Below are 26,014 nucleotides of genomic sequence, written 5' to 3' on the forward strand. Positions count from 1 at the left end.
ATGGTTGCAAAGGTCAGGCTGGGCTGACCCCCAAGCCTTGCACAGGGATGTTCTTGTGGGGTACAACATTGCGTTGGTGGAGGAGTCTTGCTGAGGGAGGAGGGACAGTAGCCTTGAGTATCAGGATTCCACTGTCACCTTGCAGGGGCTGCAGCTTGAGCAGGAAGCTGAGACCCTGGTGTGTTGTCCTTACAGGACTGAGGAGGCAGAGTCAGATCAGGACCTGTCTTGATCTGTCTTCCTTCTCTGGCTGCCTCTTCACTCTGAAGCTCTCCTCTCCCCGCTCAAGGGCAGATGTATGGAAGAGAACCACACTTATCAAGTGAATCGTGACTTTCCATTAACTTCTACTCCCAAAGCTGGGGGAAATGGAAACGTAACCCTAGGGTTGTTCCTGTAAGTGGTACTGACTGGTGACTCTGGAGCATGGGAAGCTAGCCTCCCAGCCCCCCAGCCCCCACACTGATGTAGAGGGTAGGGTACCCCGCATCCTATTTCCCTGGATACAGTTCAGACACCTTTCCGTTTGTCCTCTGGTGCCTAAATGGGAAGACACATTTGGTAATCAATACTCTCACAGGAGGGATTGCAAAGGAATACATACCAAAGCATAAAGCTGAATTTGAAAATAAACAGGGCTACAGACATTTCCCAAGGATGCCTGTGCCCAGACACTCCCCTGCCCGAGACTGCACAATGACAGTCACAGAGGGCCATAGGCCAACGTTAGTCTCTGTGAGAAGCCTGGGAGAATGAGGAAATAGAAGGATCCAGAGAGTCCTGGAAAACTACAGGCGGGTCTGGGCCCTGGGGTCCTCCTCAAACTATGGTACCAGCCAAGGAAAATATAGGCAGTAAACTTCGAACCCCTACCCAGACTAGCCGATGGACAGGACATTCTCCACCGTTAAGTGGAGAAGGAGATCTGACTTTGACACAAACTCTGGTGCCCCATATTTGACCATGTCCCTTGGATGGGGACGCTGGGTGGCACTCAGAGGAAGGATAATAGGTCACCAAGAAGAGACTCGATACCCTATGAGCATATACAGGGGGAGGAGGTCCCCCTCAGTCACAGACATAGGGGAGGGGAATAGGGGGAGAAGCGGGAGGGGAGGGGAATCGGAGGATACAAGGAATGGGCTAACAACTGAGATGTAATTTGAAATAAATTAGTAATAAAAAAAGAAAAAAAAAAAACAGACTTAACACACCTTACTGCATAACGAACCCAGAGGACACAGGCTTGCTTTGTAAACTGGCTCTATTTACCTAATCTTTTTCCTACCCCACAGTGACAACCCTGCCCTAGCCAGTGCAGGACTGTAGCTGCCGTCATGTTCTTCAGAGGCTGTCACATCACCACAATCGCCTGTAATCCTCAGCTGCAGCTGAACTAAACATCAGTGTGAGGAGGAGCAGCTCCTGAACAAGTAGGTGTGGCTCAGGAACCTGCAAAGTCCGCCCACAAGCCATCTACTACTGCTGCTGCTACTGCTGTTGCTGCCATCTCTGCTGCCGCTACTGCTCCTGCTGTGGTAGGTCCACGCAAGCATCTGGGAACTTGTCAAAAGGGTCATTGCCTTTTTCCAACAGGGGAGGAGGGTGGCCTTGTTAATCCTTTACTGGGAATTTAGCTGGCACCACCTTTGGGACAGCATGTGTTTATAAAATGATATACAACTGCAGACATTCATTGGCACTGTCAGCGCCTTTGGAATGGTAAACACTGGGACGGCTTAGTCAAAATGCTTCTGGAGCTAATGCCAAATTAACTTTTCTAGGCCCTGCCAGAAAGAAACATGAGAGCAATGAAGATTTTATGGTAGCCTCTAACCTCACCATTAAACAAACGTCTGAAAAAAGGGAGGGACAGTGCATTATATTTTAATTGAAATGCAGGAACACAAATAAGCACTCGGGTCTGGAAGTCCCTCCAGAGACAAGCCCCTAATGCGTCTCTGCCTTAGCATTGATGCTCCCTGTGGCATCTGTGAGCTTGCTGTTGTATCAGGATCCATGGCTAGCCCTCTAAAGGATGGCTTTCTCAGAGCCTTGTGAGTCTCGCAGCCATCCAGTGAAGAGCATTGGAATTCAGTGGGTCAGTTTATTCAAGGTTTCAGCCTACCTATGAGAATTAAGTTAATTCCATCAGAAGGCAGAGGTTCGCAGGAGAAAATGAGGAAAGTGCCTTTAGCCAGTTTCTCAGGAGGGGAAGAAGGAAGGGGGAAGGGGGAAAGGCTGATGATTGTGCCCATGAAGAGCTGTCTAAACCCAACTTAGCTTTCCCTCAGCACACCCTAGTATCTCACATTAGCACCCCCGAGATGCCACGCGAGCTCAGAGTCAGATGATGTCCCCTTCTTGTCCTTGGTTAGCAGAAGGCACCAGCACAGATAAACACACCTGGATCCCAACACTTGGTATACCTATGGTCTGTGCACACAAGCCAGCGTGGAGTTTCCTGAGCTTGCACTTTAGACTCAGTCTTCTTCTGTCCTTTATAGTATCTGAGAGTTTAAAACTCATTTCTGTTGACAAAAGTTTAGGTCGCAGGCCTCACTTTAGCCAAGGAAGGAGTGACCTGAGGACACAAATAGCTTCTGGGTCTCTGCTGGCTATCTTAGAGGGACAGGAGTGTAAAATCATGTGCATTTGTTCTTTTGTCGCTGTCCCTCAGTGCTATTATCCAAGAGGACTTCCAAAATTCCGCAGACCTGCCCCAGGTCAGCTCCAGCTAATCCTTATTCTTACATCACTTTGCCAACAGTGAACTCACCTTCTCCTTGCCTGAGAAAATGTAGTCTCATGTCAACTTTCTAGAAAAACAATTTTACACACACACACACACAATATATATAAAATACACACACACACACACACACACACACACACACACACACACACACATATATATGTGCATTCAGTGATAGGTCAGAGATAGGGTACAGAATCTTCTTTTCAGCAATGGGAAGTCAGCCACTGCAAACATCCATCTTGTTGAAGGGAGCTACTGAGTACTGTCAGTGGTTAAACCAAGAGCTGGTTCTAATGGTGCTAACTGCATTCATATGAATGACCCAAGCACTCAGAGGGAAAATGAAAGAGACAGAGGAGCATCCCCAAGGTTTCTTACTAAGAAAAAAATGCAAAGACAAGAGCATAGAAATTTATATTTTTTACTGAAAATAAATATATTATACAATATATTCTGATTATGGCTCCCCTTCCCCAACTCCTCCCAGATCACCCCCACTTCCTCTTCTACCCAAATCTATACCCTTCTTTTTCTTCCTTTCTTCCTCTCTCTCTCTCTCACTAAAAAACAGACATATAATAATAATTATTATTATTATAACAATAACAACAATAATAATGTAAAAACCAAACTAGAGTATGACAAAACAAACATTTGAAAAATTAAAAAAGAGTCAAATAAATAGCACAAGAAATACATCCAGACACAGAGACACACATGACCACACATACAGAAAACTGCTAAAACAAAATCAGAAACCATACTACATGAGGAAAAGACCTGTAAGGGAGAAAGAAAGCCCAGGCGAAGAACTGTGAGACCAGCAACCTCCCAGTATTGTTCAGTCAGTTCTGTGCTGGCCTTCTGCCAGCAGGCATAGGCCTGGCTTTAGTGCACTTTGTACTCCCACTGACACTCTGTTAGAGAAAACTAATTTTTTCTTTGCAAGCAGTTATCAATTAGAGACAGCTTCTGCTCAAGGCATGGGGGCTTGTGTCTGCTTACCCTCTCAGCACTAGGACCCCATCTGGGTTAGACCTATGCCGCCACAGCCTACTTGAGTTCATATGTGCATCAGTCCAGCTGTGTCTGGAAGGCCTTGGTGTTGCCTTGGTGTCTTCCATCAACACTGGCTCTTACAGTTTTTCTGCCTCTTCTGCAGATTTCCTTGAGCCCTGAGGACCCGAGTGTCCCAAGGTCTGTCACTCTCTGCATGTTGTCCAGTTGTGAGTCTCTGTATATGTCCCATCTACTGAAGGAGGAAGCATCTCTGATGCTGGCTGAGGAAGACACTGTGTTATAAATGTAGCAAAAATGTCATTAGGAGTCATGTTATAGCTACATTCCTTTAGCAGAACAGTAGTATTTGGTTTTCTCTTAGGCTCATGGCCTATTCAGTCTCAGGTTACTGGTCACCAGAGCAGTGCCTGGCATGGATTACATCTCATGGAGTGGGCCTTAATTCCAGTCAGATAGTGGTTGGTTATTTCCACAACTTCTGTGCCACTATTGCATTGTTGCATTTTGCAGGTGGGTGTAGATTGAAGGCTTTGGAGCTGAGTTATAGTTAGATAATTTGTATTTATTAGTTTAAAAAGATTCATAGATTTAAATTTTTATTTTAATTTATTAATAATTTATTCATATGACATCCTGAATGTTATCCCCTCTCTTGTATCTTCCCATCCCCACCCTCCCTCCCTCTTCTACCCTATTCCCCTTCTCTAGACTTCTGACAAAAGGGGACCTCCTCCCCCACCATATGGCCACAACTTATCAGGCCTCATCTGGATAGCCTGTTTTCCTGCTGGGCCTCCCCACCAAGGGGAAGTGACCAAATCATGGGCACCAGAGTCCATGTCAGAGGCAGTCCCTGCTCTTCCCACACCATGGAGAATGAGCTGTCCATTGGCTATATCTGAACAGAGGGTCTAGGTTCACAGCATGCATTGTCCATAGATGGTGCAACAGTTTATGCAGGTCCCCTGGGTCCAGATCCACCAGCCTTGATGATCTCTTTGTGGGGCTCCTGAACCCTCTGGGTCCTTCCATCCCCCATTTTTCCATACCAGTCTCAGTGCTCCACCTGGGGGTCCAGCAGTGAGTTCCAGCATCTGTCTCAATCCCTGCTGGGTGGAGTCTCTCAGAGGACATTTATGTTGGCCTAATATCCACTTGTAAGTGAGTATAGAATATGCCATGTGTGTCTTTCTGGACCTAGGTTACCTCACTCAGGATGATCATTTCTAGTTCCATCCATTTGCCTGTAAATTTCAAATTTTCTTTCTTTTTAATAGCTATGTAGTATTCTATTGTGTAGATGCACCACAGTTTCTTTATCTATTCTTCGGTTGAGGAACATCTAAGTTGTTTCCAGATTCTGGTTATTACGATTAAGGCTGCTATGACATAGTTGATCAAATGTCCTTGTTCTGTGGTGGAGCGTCTTTGGGTGTATGCCCAGGAGTGGTATATCTGGGACTTGAAGTAGCACTATTGCCAATTTTCTGAGAAAGTGCCAGATTGATTTCCAAAGTTGTTGTACAAGTTTGCTCTCCCACCAGCAATGGAGAAGAGTTCTCCTTTCTCCATATCCTCGCCAGTATGAGATTTTTATCTTAGCCATTCTGACAGGTGTAATATAGAATCTCAGTGTCATTTTGATTTGCATTTCTCTGATGACTAAGGATGTTGAGCATTTCCTTAAGTGTTTCTCGGCCATTTGATATTCTGATCAATGGAATCGAATTGAAGACATAGAAATAAACCCACATATCTATGGACACTTGATTTTTGACAAAAAAACCAAATCCACACAATAGAAAAAAGATAGCATCTTCAACAAATGGTGCTGGTCTAACTGGATGTGTGCATGTAGAGAAATACAAATGGATCCATATTTATCACCCTGCCCAAAACTAAAGTCCAAGTGGATTAAAGACCTCAACATAAAACCAAACACACTAAATCTGTTCGAAGAAAAAGTGGAGAAGAGCCTAGAACTCATTGGCACAGAAAACAACTTCTTGAAGAGAATACCAATAGCTCAGGCTCTAAGATCACCAATTAATAAATGGGACCTCATGAAACTGAAAAGCTTCTGTAAGACAAAGGACACTGTCAACAGAACAAAGTGGCAGCCTACAGATTGGGAAAAGATCTTTACCAACACTACATCCAAGAAAGAGCTAATATCCAAAAATATATAAAGAACTCAAGAAATTAAACACTACCAAACCAAATAACCCAATTAAAAATTGGGCTACAGAGTAGAGATTCATACATTGACTAGCGTCTTTGTTGTATGAAAGTTTTGCGTATACACTCATATATTGTGACTAAAATCTTAAATGTCACAAAGAAGGAAACTGACCTAACATACACAGACCCCTTTAATACACTGCTCCTAACCCCTGAATCCAGTCTCAATTTCTTCTCTTCTACATAAATAAATAATCTTCTAGCCTCATTACTTTCCCACCATGCAGCTGATCCCTGGCACTCCACCATTGCCTGAACTTCTTTGGTCTTCAGCTGTTATCTCAATGGCTGGCACCAAACCCTACTGTCACTGAGGTCACCTAAGAGGATGCTTAGGATACTGGATACTGCCCCAACTCACCCTGTCCCATTTGGGCCCTCTGACTGGTTTCTTCTCTTCTGCCACTCCCTGTTTTATAGATATGTATGTTTAATAAGTGTCATTTTCCTAATAGTTTTTTGGCCAATACTTTCATGAGAGTCACACAGAAATTAAGGATATGATCTGGAAAACAATGCCATTGTTGCAAGGTTAATAGATACTGTTTAATTGAGCATTTTTTTAACCTCCCTCCTAGATCTCTGGAGAAATATGCTATTGGTTTTCATTTCTTGGTTCTGCACATTTTTCATCAGACTAACCACTAACAATGTAAGCCCTTCTCATATGACAAATATCAGATATCTCCATAAAATATCTCCACAACACTGTATCTATTAATTACTGCTTGTATGTGGAAAGGGTTCATTCTAATCAATTTGTGCCACTTCGTTAAACTATTTATTATCAGATTTATGATAATCTTCTATTTAATCCCATGGTATTAAGATAAACATTTGAATGCCCTTTTCAAAAAATTATCTTTTCATTGATAATTCTTGGGTTTTTTTAAAAATTGACTTCAAAGCAATGTGAAATTGCAGTGGTCATAGATAGCTGTGTTGCTCTCTTTCCTGCTTTTTATTTTAAGAACTGCATGATTATCTGCTTATAAAAGCGTAACTTTACCAGAGTTCATAACCAAAAAATATTCTACTTTTGTCCTTTGAGGAATTTTTTAGCATGAAAAAGATGGGTGTTGATTTTCGTTAGATTACTTGAGCAGTTTGGGTTTTTTTTTACATTCTGTTTTTCATATTTCTTAATATTAACCTTTTGTTCACAGAATGCATCAGACAGACTGATGGTAAATTGTAAACTTCATGTAATGTAGGGGTCTATTCTACTTCTTTGATTATGATTTTTGTGTCTCTAATAGATACTTGAAAATTGTGGAGATTGTAAGTAAATCTATCTATCTATCTATCTATCTATCTATCTATCTATCTATCTATCTATTTATCTATCTTGATAATTTAAGTAGGACTTAGGGTTCTGAATAGCTTTTCAGTATTCATTTCTGAAGAGGACACCTCATAACACAGACATGGTCACTGTCCTATTTGAATCACTGTGAAGGCAGGACCAGAGATAAAGCTAACTTATTTAAGGACGGATTCCAAGAATTAGGATGTCACTCACACTCAGAAAACACAATGCAGCCACCATTTGGGTATTCATCCATTTTACTGTCTTTGCTCCAAGATCAAATATGCAAATCTTGGCATCAGGGATGCCTCTGCAGAAGCTACACTTTGGGTATGTCTTGGCCTTACAATACCAGTTACTCCAGATGAGGTGGCCATCCATGGCAATACCAGGCTCTTTTTTGGTACACTGAAGGGAAAAGATATACTGTGGTCTCATTTGCCCTTCCTCTCTTATCTTCTATCTCTCCTTGTCAGTCTCCTTCCTCCTCCCAAATGGCATCCCCTTTTCTTTCATGTCATGTGCTCCACTGCCCTCTCTCACTTCCTTCCGTCCTCTGTTTAGATCACTTTTTCCCATCTCATAGTCCCCTTTTCTATATTCACCACACACACACACACACACACTCATGCATGCATGCGTGCACGCACAGACATGCGTACAGAAATGCAGATTCTGTATGTGAGAAAACATGAATTTATCTTTACTGGTCTGCTTTGTGTCACTTAACATCATGAGCTCCACTTTCATCTATTTTCCTCTGTTCTTACAGCCAAATAAAAGTCTGCATTGCCCATGCACCACATAATCTGTACCCACCAGTCTGCTCATGGAGATCCAGATCAGCTCCCTGTCTTTGTCACTATGAATCACATAACAATAGACTGTGCGGGTATGCATTTATCTCAAACCGCAGTTACTTTAATGCATTCCTGTTTTCTAGACACATGGGTCGGGCACCTGTCTCTGTCCCCAGGTGCACATCTAGAGTAAGCCATTTCTTTCCGCTGGCATCCTGACTCTGCCCACCAAACCCCATCCTGGTGTGAGCGTCACCAGAGACGTACTTGCTGCTCGTGTCATGCATGGATACAATGAAGAGCATATGACTTCTATTAGGAAAGCGAAGGTGGCTTTTGTATCCCATCATTTGTTAATGAAACAAGTTTCAAGTTTAACATTTGAGACTTTCGAGGCATGCTGGGAAGTCCTGCGAGCTGCAAGGAAACACTACTTGCTTCCCCTGACATCTCCACTTGGGGGAAATTTAAAACATGCTTCCAAAGCATCATCTCTGAAAAATGGATGAGATACCACTGGACACTGTGATGTCCCTACATGGTCGCATGAGGACAACCACTAGTTTTGCTATGTGACACAGAAGAAGGGCTCTCGCTCTGGCTATATCTCTGGGTCCTATTTGCTCACAGTTGTGCCTGCCATGAAAGCTCATGCCTTTGAACGCCAGCACGATAGCCCTTTCAGACTCCTGTCAGGCTCTGTCTCTCCCCTTCAGGCCTTTGTTTGAATATCACTGCTCAAGTAGGTCTCCACTGAGCACTCTTCTCAACAGCAAACCCTACTCGAAATGCTCCCTGGATGCTTTCTCTGACTTATGGGCTTTTATAGCAATTTTCACCATCTGACTTCTGCACACCATATCCATCAGTGGTCTGCACCCTTGCCAACATATAAGGTCCAATTGGTTAATAATTTGCCAGTCTGGGTACTTTGCTGAAGCCCCAGTACATGAGACAACACCAGGCATGTGGAAGCACTCAATAATTTTTACAGGATAAGAAATAGTAGATGAATATATGGCTAAGGTAATTATCGATATCCTTATTTTTCTCATCTGATACCTTGAGACATAAATATTGGCGACGTCAGCAAGCACTTGCAAGGCAAAGCTAGAAACGCCCATGTGAGTTGGAATAGGTTAAAGAATGAGAAACCGTTGCAGATGCTAGATTATCTGTTAGGCTGTTGATATGTTCTCCACAGAAAACTCTAAGGATGGGATTCACCCTCCCCAGGGCATGGCTGATGAGTCTCTCACTGGCCACTTGCTATTTGCAAATATTGCTCCCCAGTGAGAACATCCTTAATATAAGACCTTAAATTACACATGTGTATCTATGTACATATAACAGACTGTGAACATCAGGGGCATTTGGTAATGCTCAGAGCAGACTTCACAGTTGTTTCTATTTGTGATGGTAATGAAAGCCCTGGAGGCTGCCTGGGGACCATTCCTGGTATCCAGAGCTTGGATCTGTTTGAAGAACCAAGAATGGGAAAGCTTTCCCTATCAAATAGCATCTCTCCTCAGTGCCCAGAAAACTGAGTGCAGCTTAAGAGTCTGCCAGATACTTCAGGAAACAGAGGCAAGAAGAAAGTTCCAGAGTCGCCGTGGTGGCGCACGCCTTTAATCCCAGCACTCGGGAGGCAGAGGCAGGCGGATCACTGTGAGTTCAAGGCCAGCCTGGTCTACAAAGCGAGTCCAGGACAGCCAAGACTACACAGAGAAACCCTGTCTCAAAAAACCAAAAAAAAAAAAAAAAGAAAAGAAAGTTCCGGAGTCCGTTAAAGCCTGAGGCGGGGTGTGAGGACCTGCAGTCCAGTCCTTGTCTGCATGTTTACCATGAGCCAGAATCTGTAAGTTATTGAAGAACAGCAGCAATCTTGAATCTTTCCTGGAACCTATGGCAAGTGGTGGAGAAATGGCTCAGAAGCAGCTGGAATAGAGTCTGGAGGAGGTCAGATAAAGGGAGTTTACCTGGCACTTATGAAGACACTTGTTTGGGCAGCAAAGGGTTCTTGGAGAGTAAAGGATTGCACAGAAAATGAGACTAACAGGACTCAACTGCCTTACAGGAAGGTGCATTCCAACAAGGCGAGGTTCTCATATGAATCAGGAAGCCACTCCCACTTCCCCAGCCCTCTCTCCCTACATCTCCAGGAACTTGCTTCTCCATCTTCCAACCACAGACAAAGAGGATCGATGCCTCATCCTGGGACTGGATTCGTGTTCAGGTCATTGTTAAATGAAGAGCCATTGCTCTGTCCTAGAGAGAACCCCAAGTTGAGACTAGGAAGGCACCTGTAGGTCCAGCTGAGCTCTCTAGCCTTAGGGAAGTCAATCACTTCCATGGCTTCGCGTAGATTCCTCTGCATGGAGCGGCACAGCTTGTCGTGTGATCCCATGATCAGTGCTTCAAGGCCAAGGCTCTGGGCCAAATCAGATGCTGAAATCATCTGTGGCGTCCAAGTACAAAACAACGGTGTCACGGTACATCCCACTCTTGCCTGGTGACGGTGTCACGGTACACCCCACTCTTGCCCGGTCATGCAGTAATTGCTTCTGGTGCCAGGAAGGTTCACGCAAAAAGCACACTTGAAGCCCAAGAATGTGCAGCCCTGGCTGAGTAAAAAGTTACGCTAATTCTTCATCGCTCCCATTTCCCACTGCTCAAGATCTGGCCGTGATGTGGAAAGACAAACGACAGTGGGAAAGAGTAACTGCAAACCACATATCTGAGACCGCACTGGAGTCTTCAATAGGCAGAACTCTCAAAACTCAGCAGAAGAGACAACTTGCTTAGGAAATGAACAAAAACGTAAGTGTCCATTTAACCAAAGACGATAAATAGGGGTTAAATCACTGCATGAAATATGTTCACCACTGATAGCCTTTAAAGAAATGCTAATAAACATCAAACTGGGAAATTCCTATGGTCCAGTCATTACAGCTATGACAAAAACCAGTGACATCGCCCGGTGCTGGTGGAGATATGGACAAGGCACTTCACTTAGACAGAGCCATGCAGCATGCTTTTTTTTTTTTCAAACTAGGGACCCTCTTGAACATTCCTCCCTGAAAATTGAAGAGCCATGTGCCAGAACAACCTGTCCGTGATGCTCCTTGTGGCTTTACTCACGATTGCTAAAAACAGGAAACAGCCCAGTTTCTCTTCAGTGGGTGAATCATTAAACAAGCTGCCAGGGTTCTTCAAAGGGATAAAAGCAATAGACAGGAACAAAGGAGAGGAAGAGAAGAGAGATAAGAAGAAGGACACAGAGAGAGCAAAGAGATGAGGGCTTCCATGTCTGATGGCCACAAAAGCAGCATCTGCTGATATGGTCCAGCCTGGAGTCAAAACTCATTAAAAAAAAAGACAATGGTTCAATTCAAACTTGAGGGCAGGAAGAGCCCAAGGCCTTGGCTGGGAGACCATCAGATGGATAGCATCTCTCACCTGGGCGACAGTGAGCAGCTTTGTTCTGGTCAAGCCCTCCATTGGCTGGACAGGACTCTCACACGTTCTGAAAGGCACTGAGCCTGTGCATTTAAATGGTCGTTTCAAATCGTCTGCAACAGTGTTTCAGTGACTAAGTATCTGGGCACTTGGCAAGGCAGTCAAGTTGACACACAAATCAACCACACCATTGAAAGTTACTTTGCAATGGAAAGGTGGGGAGGGGTGGTGGGAAATGGTCACCATTCGGTGGAGCTTTGGTGATTCTCAAGTGAATTGTGCTCTTTTTTTTTTTAATAAGTCACAGAAGGTTGTGCTGTGCCGTGTGGTCCTGTTTAAATAGTATTTTCTCTCGCGGTACTTAATTGCTACCACTGAGCTGCATCTCCAGCCTTCAGTCTTTTGAGACAGGATCTCACCGTGGAGTCCAGTCTGTCCTCCAACTTGTTACCCTTCTCCCTCTGTCTCTTGAGTTCTGGGCATTACAGGCCACACCATGGCTGGTTCAGAGAACATTAATACATAGAGAAAAATACCATATGCTTGTAGGATAATTTAGCGCTTGTGACAGCATGGAATAGGTTAGGTCAGAAAAGAGAAACCTGAGAAGCGCTGGCACCCCTGGCACTGTCCTCCTACTTGAGGATCCTGGGAGATAAAATGATCTATTACTCAAGCGTTAAAATAGCACGAAAACACACACACACACACACATACACACACACACACACACACGGGTGTGCACGCACACACACACATGGGTGTGCACACACACAGTCACACTGGCATGCACATACACATGCACAGACACAGATGCACAGGGAAAAAATCTGAGAACGCAGACGGGATTGATGCTCTCTGCTAATGTCAATATCCTAATTTTGATATCACACTAAGGTTTGATCTGACACCACTGGGGGGAAGCTGGGTAAAGACTATCCAGCATCTTCTGATATTTGCATATGAATCTATAGGTGTGTTAAAACAAAACATTGAATTAAAAAAATCATTGGCAAGAAGAAAGAGTCTAATCTGGGCCCGGGGGCGGGGGGGGGTCTGATGCACCAACAAAAGACCATGCATGGATAGGACCTTACCCTCTGTTCAGATGTAGTCAATAGGCAACACAGTCTCCATGTTGGTCTCATAACATGGAGAGCAGGGCTGCCTCTGACGTGGACTCTATTGTCCACTCATTGGTCACTCACCACTAGTGGGGCATCCTTGCCGGGCCCCAGAGGAAGAGAATACAGGTAATCCAGATGAGACTTGATAAGCTGGGCTCAGATAATATGGGAGGAGGGCTCCCCCTTTGAGGGGGGTGAGAGGGAGGAGGGACTGAGAGGAGAAGAAATAATCTGCAACCATTTTATCATTTGGCTGGAATTCAGTTTTGTTCCTTAAAAATTTGACCACCAAAGTCAAAAAAAGAAAGACACTGGCAATCAGGGCCTCTGGTTCCTCTGTTGTAGCCTATTTCTACTTTTATTATTATTATTATTATTATTATTATTATTATTATTATTATTATTATTATTTACATATATTAAATTTTTACATATACATTTATATTATTACACATATATACAGTAAACCACATGCAGCAGGAAGAACCACTAAATAATCAAGAATTATATAAATGTTATATTCATAGTGGTTTTGCCTATTAGTATTTGGCAGCCTTGAAGAAAACAGCTTTCCTATATTGGTGAGTCTAAAAATCTGAATGTAAATCAATATCTATCATATCTCATCATTATCAACTTAAAACATCTATCTAGACCTAAAAACATCTTAACCCCTAAACAACTAAGCTTAATTGTAAAACTAAACTACCTGGTCTTCAATCCCATCAGAGACTTGAGAAGGAATAAAATTAATTAGCTGAGTAGACAGGGAGTGCAGATTAGAAGCTTCCAAAATGAGAAGATGAAAGAGACAGTTTGCTCCCTGAACAGTCACCCAAAACTCTATTTGGAGCATCATCTTCAACCTTCTGGCCCAATATATCTGACAGACATATTTGTGAGGCAAGAACTATTGAGGACTTGCTTACCCTGTCTTGGCAGAGTTGGGCCATTGACTCTGCCTGCATCCAAGCTTGCACATTTTTAGGCAGAATTCTGTCTGTGGTAGAAACAAGGACATTTCCCCCAGTGGTTTGTTTGCCACATTGAAGCCATCTCCATAAGTAGGTTCTTTGATGTTCATCATCTTCTTTGAAGTAGGCTGGGTGTTACCTGTCTCACTGTCAATGAATCTTTAAAATAATTTTTTTTAAAAATCTTTAAATGCATATTCTGTAGGTCTTTGAGGTTTTTGAAGACCTTATCTAACTCTTTTATCTTATTTTTCTATAGAATCATATCTATCCATGACATCTAGGATGTATATTCTTGTGATAAAAATAGACTAGTAATTGATATCAGACCATGATTTGATCAACTAACAATTAACTTGTATAACTTATTTATCCTAAAAAATCTTCAATAGCACTTTCAAAGTATTGGAAGTAAACCTTTCATTACAATTAAGTTGCATGGGTACACCACCTCATATTAGAGTAGAAATATATATAACGTATGTGAAGAATAATCTTAAATTTGAATTCTATACCACTGTATCTAAAACTAAACTTATTTTGCATCTCTATACAAAATTCTACACCAGTGGATTAAATATAACCTTGTGAGTAACAATTAAGGCATTAAGTTGAGGAGTAGATTCACTAATCTACTTTTTGTCCTATCATCCATATTTATTTCTATATTCCCCCCTCATTCTTTTCATCCTCTATCTCCAAACCTAAGAATGAAAGATAAAGGAAAAGAGAGACATCTCTGAGTCCAACCTTGTTTTCTCTCTAAATAAGACCAATAATAACTTAAAACCAACTCCCACTGAAAATAAACATCTATTGCCCAAGAAAGCAAACAAAAACCCACCCAACCCCTTAACAGAAATAGGGCATCGCTCTCTTAAGGCTTCTTCCGGCTGATTTGGGATAATCGGGTTTCTCTGTGTAGCCTTGGCTGTCCTGAACTTACTTTATTTCCACTTCTTTTATTTCTTCTTTCCCTATACATCCTTTCACTTCTCAGTAAATGTAGGGAGTTGCCTGCTGGACGTTCCTTCTGAAAACACTCTGTGTATTTACAATGTTCACGGTGGAAACTTTATTTTCCTTCCACCCGTTTTTCTCTCGGCTAGTTGAGGACAGCTGCCCCTTGGTTATCTGTCACTATCTTCCCTTCTGCCTTGCTTCTAACCACCATTTCCTTTGCTTCTAACTGTCTGGCTGTGGACCTTGGACTCTAAGACACCTCCTTATGGAGTAGGCGTCAGCCTTTCCCTCCTTCCCTCCCACTATGGGCAGTTAGCTGTGTGACTACCATGTGCTGCTGGCCTGGCTCATGCACTCCAGCCATGGCACGCTCTCATCTCAGTTCACTCTTTGCTTCCTCTCTAGACAGTAGGAGATGCTTGGAGAGCAGTAAGCATATTGATGTCTTGGCAGCCACCCAACATTCTGACCTAAGGGATGTCATGGGTAACCTGGGCATGGTACACTTAATTCTCTACAGCCACTCTTCCAAAGCTTCCAAAACCTATCTGCATTTATAATCCCAAAACAAAGCCTCATGTTTAGTCAGCAGTGAGTGTTTATCAGCACAGTGGTAGTGATTTACCACTATCTTCTTGGAAACCTTGGGTTAACTGGTCTATGAACCTCTCCAGGTGCAAAAGCTGGGGAGAGGGTAGCTCACGATCTTTGGGGTGCGGCCAGGCTTTGTGGCAGTGGGCCCTGTTCCTCCCCTTGTTCTTTGGCCTGAGAAGCTGCACTCCAGGGGCAGGGGCCCACGTGAGCTCGTCTGGCTCACACGACCTGTTCTTCTTTTCCCTGAAGCATTGCAGACGCAGCCTTTAGAGCCTGAGTTTGGCAAACTTCATATTTTTCCCTTTAGAGCTGGAGCCAGGACTTCAAATTCAGTGAACTGCAAAGGAGTCCACCTTCTACGGATGCCAGTACACGGGTCTTTAGCATAGGTGACAACTGTGAATACTAGGCTTAGAACAAAAGTGCCATTGGTGAGGACAACCAAGTCCCACATGATGGAGAAACATGTCCAGCAGCCCCATGCCCTCATCCGATGTGCTCCGACCAGGTGCTCTTACTGTCCCAACTCAGGGAGAAAATTATTCCAAAAATGCAGATATAGAGGCAGGTTTGTTTCTGCTTACTGAAATATATTTTCTTGATTAGAAGGGTTGGGAATCCAAAATAGCATAGAATTTCGGACCCAGAAACATCACGATGATGTCACCTACATCTGAGGAAACTTAGGCCTAAGTATAAAGAAATTATACTGGGAACAGAACTCATGATGACCAGAAGACCATTTTTAAAAAGCTGTTTCACCATCTTTCAACTAATAACCACTGGGATGGGGTTAGTTCTTTTATGTGAAGAGACATGAAACACAGAGCTTGCCTCCTTCTTAGCCATGGCAGCAACATAGGTTTAAATTTGCTTTGAGAAATCACTTGGTAGTTGTCAGTGTTGTTTTGAATCTAAGACAGTCGGGTGACAACTGAGAGATCTATAAAACAATTATGTCAGGCTCACTTAGGAGTTGAAACATGAGACCCATGTGCTCAAGTAAGCCCTACTGCTTTAAGTTTGATTTGAAAGCATCAGGAAAAACACACCCTCTTTCAGAAGTCACTTGTATCTTGGTGTTGTCCGCTATGAAGACCTAGAACACTTAAAATCTCATAACAAGGGGCATCTTTGATACCTCAACTATAATTTCTAAATTTTACTTTCCACCAGCATAGCCAGGGGTGTTAGAAGCTGGATGAGGTGGGTCTTGGTGAGGACTGTCCCTGTGAGCTGGAAGCAACTCCTTGGGGGGACAGGAATGACATACTCGTTCTGAAAAGTGACATGGATGGGGAAGGGACAGACCCACTGAAGCTGTTCTGGGACAGTTGAAGAGATCTGCCAGTTCCTATTTTCTTATAAGTTGTAGTGAAGTCATGTAGAGAGAAAGAGAGTAAATGGGTGGGAATTTCTGGAAAAGAAACGGTCACAGAAGAGACGGACTAAAAGGAGTTGAAAAGGTGTCATGGAACAGACGGGGGTCTGGCAACTGAACCTTCAGCGGATAATATACTGAGCCCGCGGATATCTCACAATGAAGGATGGGAAAAAATGGTGCTCAAATTTAGGAAAATGTTATTTTGCTTCTGGTTTTATTTTAATGTTTGAAGAAGGAAATTTTATACCTTTACACACTAGAAGTGAAGAGTCTGATGGGAATTGAGAAGCTGAAGACAGGACAGAGATGGTGGACCATGAGCACTGGTGCAACAGCACAGGGAGAGCAGGGACTCTGACCGTCATCCGAGGCACACAGCATCACCACCACCCAGGACCTAGGTGGACCATGAGCACTGGTGCAACAGCACAGGGAGAGCAGGGACTCTGACCATCATCCGAGGCACACAGCATCACCACCACCTAGGACCTACGGAAACTAACTCAGAGCTTTGCTCAGGTGAGGAGGGAAGCCCTGCAACATGCAACATGATGGCTGGCTTTCAAGGCAATGGTGGTGCGTACTAACTTTTGAGCGGGCAGTAGAAAGGGTAAAAACTCAGGTAGTGTGGCTTTGGGGAGGAGGAAGACCTTGTCAGCAAGGGGAGAGGGACAGGTAAGGGCTGCTTCAGGGAGGGATTGCACAAGGGCGTCCCAGCGGACACCTGTCTTTTGAAAAGGGAGGCATGGGAGGGGGGTTATGAAGAAGAGAGCCCTTAACTCTTTCCCAAGACAAATACTTACTGAATATCTACAATATACACTCTGCTAAGATATGCACACACACACACACACACACACACACACACACACACACACACACACAAACACATGAGGCCATCTTGGTCTTTGTATACCCCAGGGGTTCTCAACCTTCCTAAAGCTGAGATCCTTTAATACAGTTCCTCGTGCTGTGGAGACACCCAGAAAATTATTTTCGTTGCTACTTCATAACTGTAATTTTGCTATTGTTATGAATCTTAGTGTAAATATCTGATAGGCAGATGGTCTTAGGCGGTGGCATAGCCTAAAGCCTAGAAACGGGAGCCTAACAATTTAACAGGCAGGTAAACAGCCAGGACAATAGCAGGAGGTACGGAAACGCCAGGGAAGGACTGAGGGTGGTCATGGGCATTTGGTTTAGATGGAAATCATCTCTCATGGCTGGGGGTGGGAAAAATAAAACTGTGCCCTTGGCCAAGGGCTGATCCTTGCAGAGAGAGGAGTCTTGTGGGGAGGACAGAGGACTCGAAGCCTACAGATGGGAAGAAATGACACAACAATCTTCAGTGGGAGTCTCTGAGCCCATGGTCCTGGTATAAGGCTATAATTTAGTTAAACATGAAAGTCACTTCAGGCTTTTAGATGCAGGAGTTACCACACCCATGACGTGTACAGTGACGTGCCCTGAGGAGTACCAGCTACACCTTGGAATGACATAGAATGTCTTCATAAAGATCCCCCATGCCTATTACCCTGCTAAAGAAAATGCATTGTGATTGATGAACTAAATGCTGACCCGGTGAAATGATCCTGCAGCTGAGGGTGGAGACTCGGGCTCGAGGTGGCTCCACAGCCATTCCCCTGTGTAACCTCCCAGCCCTGAGTCTCTAACCTCTGTGAACAGCACTTTTATTCTGGGATGTGGCTTGATTACCCTTTTAAAACCATCTCAATATTGTTTTGCCAAGGAGGGGTTTCAAGATAAGGACACCACTAACTCCTTGACTTCAGGGGAGCCCCCACAAGCCAAGCTCTGTTTCCTTAGGTGTCTGCTATTCTCAGGTGTAATCTCAGATGGCATAGGGGCTCAGAGCACAGTGTTGGCCATGCCCACTTTCACACTAGAATGTAGTAGGTTCAGGAGCCCGCTCTCACACACACACACACACACACACACACACACACACACACACACACACATACATACACATACTCACGCACATACTCTGCAGGAGTCTTTCCTTGTTTCAGTAAGATGTAACCCAACTCTGGCTTACTAGAGATGATTTTTTTGACCAGTGTTATTAAGGCTTTCTCTTTGAACATAAAATATTAGTTTTTTCTTAGGGTGGGGGTGGAGACTAAATTACATATATTTAGATTTTTATGGCTAGAAGAGTTCTGTGGTGATAAGCAGAGCAGTGGGTATGAAAGAACAGACTACCACCCCTGGTGTTGAGCTCTTGGGCCCAGGCTGCTTTTCACTACCTGTACCACTCATGGATGTTCACTATTGACTTCTTGCTCCTGGTGCAAGACTGAGCTTCAGCAGGGAACAGAGGTGCCTTAAGTGAACACAGAGTCCTGTGATTAGCTCTTCTGCTCTCTCCTTCAGCCACACTCTTGCGCTGCAGCCTGCGATGCTGTGAGGGCCATCACAGAGGACAGACTGAGGCCACTTCCATGTTCACACAGCCAAGCAACCCAGGCCAGATGCTCAGTGCATAGCCTGAGTTAGGCTGCCTTCCTTTCCCATTCCTTTTTTTTTTTTTTTTTTAAGATTTACTTATCTTTTATTATGTATACAGTGCTCTTCCTGCATGTACACCTGTAGGCCAGCGGAGGGCATCAGATTACATTATAGATGGTTGTGACCCACCATGTGGTTGCTGGGAATCGAACTCATGGCCTCTGGAAGAGCAGTCAGTGCTCTTAACCTCTGAGCCATCTCTCCAGCCCTCCCTTCCCATTCATGACCACCCATACCAACCCATGAGCAGGTAGAAATCTGTTCCTTGGCGTGGAGAAGCCAACTCTGGATGAGCAGAGGTGGTGGGAAGAGGGGTTGGTGGCTGTAAAGTTTTCAAGGTCACTGTTTTCCAAGGCTGCGCTGCTCCAACCCGCTCTTACAAAGCCTGGGATGGGCTCTGAGGGAGCACATCTTCAAAAGCGGGGACTCCTTCCTGTTTGATACAAAACCAAGGGGAAGCCCCAGAGCTTGCTGTTTCTGTGGATTCATTTATCTTCATTTTAAGTCCAGACTTGTTTGCTGCTGGGCTCTAGCTGCTAATTGAAGGGACAGAAACATGGGTGATAGTCCTAAACAGCTTCCTCTTCTGCCTTCTAGGAGGTGCCACACCGACTCCGGCCCTCAGTGGAGCCTGTTGGGTTTCCAAATCATATCTTAGTGTCTAATGCTTGTTATCATCTTCACAGCCGGAACTGAGGTTGGCTTGTTATAGAGAAACATAGCCCTGAATTCCCTATGGCGCTCATATGGGGAGATGCTAGCTGCCAGATCATAATCACTTGCCCATCTTAGGCTCTGAAGACGCGGCCCCTGCTTTCTCAGGTCTAAGCCTTCCACTGCAGGGCTGTGCCTGGCACAAGCTGTACAGCCCTGTAGTGCTTGAAACATAGCAGCTACTCCCTCCAGCAGCTCTCTCCTGATGGCCAGGACTATCCACTCCTTATCCAGTAACAGAGCTGGTTGAAGTGCCCAGTGCCCCAGGGACAATGTCCTACCACTTGGGTCTAAAACAAGGCTGATTCTGGCCATTGTTTCTTTGAGAAGCCATTTCTCCTATTTTAAAGTTGTAGTGTTAGAGTCCCACAAACACTGAGGCCTCCAGACATATATGGTCATGAGTGGTCTCGCCTCACAAACTGTAAGAAAGCAGGTAGTCATTTAACCTAGGCAAGCTAACGCCAAGCCCAGGTCCTGACCTGGCTCAATACCTTCCCAGGCTTGCATGGCTCTAGGCTGGAACACGGTCTGCCCTCGATCACCCTGTAAACTAGGCAGCTGCGGCAAGCAATACACACCAGCAAGAACTGTGGGGAGCCCTCCTCTCTCATCTCTGACTCTATAGCCATGCCTTGTGCTATGCAGAAAGCAAACTCTAAGTGGCTGCCCTTTCCATGGTGTGTCTGAGCTGAGGGGGAGGGGGGAGGGGGGAACGACACGGGGACACGACATGCCTACCAGCTAGTAGCATAAGCAAGCATTTGAGACTTAATGGAATGAGAAATTAATTTTGTGTCAAGGTACTGCAGCTTTAAATTTTATCCACAATGCCACAATACTGTTTTGTTTTCATCTCGTGGGGCTCTGCAGCATCTGATGATCTTGATTCAAATGCCTGCGCTTAGGCTTCTGGTCCTTGGGTTGCCTTCTCACCTAGGTGGGCCCACCCTGTCTGTCCCTTCCTCTGGACAGAATCGTTTCCCACACATCCCTGATGAGGCCTGAGGTGGGTGATAAGACAGGTCGTGGCTGCCCTGGATCAGGGTGTGTCCGGAGCCCCAGCACTAATACCTATGGCAGCAGGGTTGGCTGCAATAAGCATTTTAGATAAGTGGAAAATGTACAGCCCATAAGTGGAATGTGAAGACATATTTATTTGTTGTTTTGTGGCCATTTTCCAGGATCACAAAATGATTCAAGCCTGAGCTCCAGAATGGAAGGCCATTAAACATCTGGCTGACTGGGTGTCCTCTGAAGCAACAGTTGAATTCCAACAGGAATAAATTGTGACAGAGGACAGCTCGTCCCTCTCAGACTCAGCGTGTCCTTGTCTGGGCTATGTGCCCTGGAGAATACAGGGTGCGGGATGGCAGTGTGCACTGGTCCTGAGCTAAGGTTCAGATGAGATGCTGTGTCCCTAGAGGCCATGAACAGGTCTGCAATGCTTTTTCCTCTGAAACTCACGCTGCAATGTGGCAGCACTGAGAGCCACCAGCCATCGAGGCACAGCCCTCTTGAATGGGCCTTTTCTTATGGGGAAGACTGGGCTTCTATGAGAGCTCTTCTCTGTGTCTTTCACACACACACACACACACACACACACACACACACACACACACACACACACACACACGCACGCACACACACGCATGCCCGCACTCACTCACGCACATCACTGGTGATTTTCACTACATAAACCAAAACAGCACAAGGCTCCCACCAGAAGTCAGGAAATTGCCAACTCCATTTTCTTAGTAGTCTCAGCTCCCAGATTATGAACCAATCCAAACCTCTATTTTCTATAACTCGCCTACTCAGTGTCAGGAAACCGTTATAGTAGCCAAAAGCAGGCTGAGAAAAGGCTCCTTTGAAGTGAGCCTCTTTCAAGGGTGAGATATCGTGTCGTTTGTATGCAGTGGTGCTCCAGGCACAATGTTCTGGTGTCACCAACTCCTTAAAGAGGATTGACCTAAGTCTTGGTTCTGAACATCTCACAAACAGCGTTTCCTTAATTATTCAAAACACCGACTCCCACAGAAGCCCGGCAAAATGCTGTCCAGTCCACATGCTGTGTTCCGAGGGAACCCGGGCTGGGACAGAGCTCAGGGGTAGTCAGAATATCAAGGCCAGGCATACAAGCCACCCTGAGACCTACAGGTTTTGCTTTATATACCTGCACCATCAACACAGGAAGTGCCGGTTGAGTGTGAACAATTCCATCCAGAGCACACACTCTAGCTCCCCAAAGAAGCAACTAGGTAAGCCATGACAGCACTGACCACTGGGCTGTAATCATGCACATGAAGGAGGGTGGTACAACTGCCTTTTGGGGCACTCTGAATAAAGCCTACTTCATAGAACCCTGAAATCCCTACATAGAACGATAAGATGCAAGTTACCTGAAAACCAAGCTCCAAGCTCAATCCAAAGACCATCATCCAGCTCCATCTTTCCCCCAAAGAGGTTCCTACAGGGCACTGAGAAAAGCAGCAAGCTGGACCCAGGTCAGACGCCTGTCCAGCTTGCCCCACACCAATGTATATGCAATGCTCCTGGGCTATCAGTGCCCTGGGGTGGGGGGTGCACTGAGCTTTCACCACAATCAAAATCTAATGAGCTCCTACAGGCTCTGCCAAACCATGTAGGCATCTGGAAAGAATTGTGGGCTCTGCTGGGAACTGTGCTTAAAACGACCTTTTCCTGTAACATGCTGCTTTCTAAAATGGCACATCATGGCAGTTTGAGTCTGATTTCTAGCGCCTGACGTTTTCACAAATTCACACTGACTAGGAAGGAAGGGGAACGATACGGTGGCAAGGAGCACACTGTGCAGAGAGTACAGCCTGTCCCCAGTAACTGTCCCAGCAGCAGGCATTGGAGACGCCACCCTTCCCAGGAAGAAGCCCAGGACTTACAGGGGTCCCAATGGGTGTCGGTAGCTTTTCAGTCCTTGTCAATCAGCTTTGTGTTTCACACACACACACACACACACACACACACACACACACACACACACACACACACACACACACCATGTACTCCAGTATTGTAGCCTTTGGCTAAGAGAGCTGGCTCATGTTTCCTGCCCTAGACTACCAGCTGTACAGGGGAAGGCTAACATTCCTGAGGGATGGACCTGGGGAAAGAAAGCCCTACAGGAGGATAATAAATTCCCGAGAGGTCAGCGGATAGTGTCAAGTAGGTTCTTCTCTCTCACAATGACTTGCATGTTCATCCACCAGGATGGGTAGTGGGGAATCTCAGGCGGTGAGCCAGTGACAATGACTAAAGTGTGGACTCAGGTATCACATACCCTGTGGTATGTGATAAGTTGGGTGCATTGACTGCATTTTGAACTTACATTCTCAACTTAAATATGAGTCCATCAAAATGGAGGGGCATCTGTATTCTTCCCTAGCTGTTGTGTTTCCATGTCACACATGTTTATTCTCACAGTAGGCGGCCACTTCTCCTTCCACAGAGATTTCAACAGTCAATTGACTGCCTGGTCCTACATTGAACACTGGGAAGTGCTGAAGGAAATGCATTACGTTTCACTGTGGATATTTGCTGTGACTCCCCAGGTCCCCAGACCTCACTTCTAGAGTCCTCTAATCTTTTTGCTTACCTTCCTTCTCTGTGGTGAGCATATCCCAAGTGCCTGGGGGGTGCTAATCTGTACACTTCTCCATTGCCCAGGCTCAGTGGTATGGGCCTCCCCTCTTCCACACTCTGTGAGTGAGGAATGGTTTTATACTCTGCGTTCACAGCCCAGGCTGGGGCTGCACCTAATCCCTGTGGAGGATTCAGTCTGGGCCACAATAGAATATGGCTTCTTTCCCAGAGGGCTTCACTGCGCCAATCTAGCTGACACTCTTCAATTTTGTATTAATTCCTGTGTGGGGATCCAGTGGCAACCCCTGACTCCAATGTCAAGCGGGTGGGCTGAATCTAAGAAATAGTGGCAGCCATTTCCAGACTCCCTTTTGGTTTTCCTTAGTCCCTGTAGACTCTTTTCTCTTCTACTCAATGAAATAAAAAAATAACAAGGGAAACTCAGGGACCTCCAGGCTCTTCTACTGGCAGAGGACTTGCTTGCAAGGATTAGCTGAAGATACCCCCCACTTTCAATGCAGGATCCCTCTCTCCCTCTCACCTCAGTCTATAAAACAGTTTCCATTCTTATTTTCTCTCAGACTGAGCATTAACATATTTTCATTTGTAGCTGGCTAGGTTTGCAGTGCCAAGCACAAACTTTGTCCTGTTGAGTAGGCCTTAAATTCAGTTAGATAGCTGTTGGTTGTCCCCTAAGATAAGGGTGTCACTGTCACACAGACATGTTGAGGACATCTTGCTGGTCCAGTCATTGTTGGATGTGTCTGGCAAGGTCATAGATCTGAAGAAGAGCCTGCTACTGCTAGTTTCTTAAACCAGTGTAATTTCTAACTATCTTCTAAATACCTGTTCTTATACCCACAGGTCTGTGTAGGGACAAACTCCTTCATACCTTAAATGGTCAGCCTTGATTGGATACAGTCATAAACAAAGTTAAATGGACTCAGTAGATTATATATACATGTGTGCATACACTACATATATATGGATATATGTAGCCATAGTAATTAAAGAAGAATTAATGAATTTGAGAGAGAGTGAAAATAGGAGTTGGAGAGGAGAGGAGAGGCAGGGATGATTTAGATACAGTTCCCATATGTGAACCACCACCCCCTCCAAAGCTATTAAAATTTTCTACTTGTTTTCATTTCATTGTACAAGTTTGACTCGCAAAAAGACTCATTACAAGGCATGAGGGAGGGAGGGTGGGACCCAGAGGCGACAAGGGAGGGGTCTGCAATTGGGATGTAAAGTAAACAAGTAAAAATAAAAAACAAAAAATAAAGAAGCTGACTTAAGACATAGCTTGGGCAAGGCATTCCTACTCTAGCCTTTATACTTTCTGCCTTCTACTTTTCCTATCATTTGGTCATCTGGGACCTTCCACTGCGGACTCTATCATTGAAGAGTGACCTGCTGTTTCAGGGCACTGGTGTACTTAAGAAATAATTCTGGCAATATCTTTGCTATGTAAATCTCCCATCTGCCTAAGTAGCTGTATTGCAGTCTCTAGTCCATATTTAAATTGTTCAAAATATTACCTGGGGGCCTGACCCTCAAAGGGGTTTAAGGATGACAGCCTAGATGGAATGTCAATCCATTCTATGCTGGATCCTCTTTAGGCATTAACAAGATCTGGACTCATGGTACTATTAAAGAGATTATTTTTTAATTAAAAAAGAAAAGGAGAGATGAGCCAGTAAAACCGTCTATGATTCCTCTAAATAAGCCTCCTGTGCTATTCACACATGTCTTAGTTAGAGTTCTATTGCTATGAAGAGACACCATGACCACAATGACTCTTATAAGGGAAAATGTTTCATTAAGGCTGGCTTACAGGGCCAGAAGTTTACTTCATTTCATGGCGGGAAACATGGCGGCAAGCAGGCGGACATGGTGCTGGAGAACGAGCAGAAGGTTCTGCAGCTGGATTGGCAGGCAGCAGGAAGAAAGAGTGACACTGGGTCTGGCTGGAGCATTTGAATGCTCAAAGCCCTGCCTCCCGGTGACACACTTCCTCCAACGAGGCCACACCTTCTAATAGTATCACTCCCTCTGACCCTGTGGGGGCCATTTTCATTCCAACCACCACAACATGCTACCTGCACTTCTGCCCAGGTCTCCCCATTTTTGCACCTTTAATGTGACCCCTGATAAGTAAGTCCTTCTTATGTAACATGTTTCTGACTTTCCCTGTCTGGGAACAAGCACCTGTTCTCGTGTTTTCCATAGATTGTTCATTTTAGGAGCATATGTCTGTCTATCTGTGTCTGTGTATATTGTGTGGAAAGTCCGTGTCAGCTGGTGCTGCCCCACCAACTTCTTCTACCTACCACACTTCTATAACCCTCTCCCCGCTTCCTTCTGGAGCAGCGATGAAGCTGTGCCCACACACCTTACTAGAGCATGTGTCCATGCAGGGTCGTGCCACCTCTAGGGAACCCATCATGGGAACTCATCTGCTAAGCTATAATTTCACCAGGCCATGTGTTCTTACTGTGACCCCCTCCCCAAGAGAGGG

Source organism: Acomys russatus, chromosome 13 (genome assembly GCF_903995435.1).
Source record: "Acomys russatus chromosome 13, mAcoRus1.1, whole genome shotgun sequence".
Lineage (NCBI taxonomy): Eukaryota > Metazoa > Chordata > Mammalia > Rodentia > Muridae > Acomys > Acomys russatus.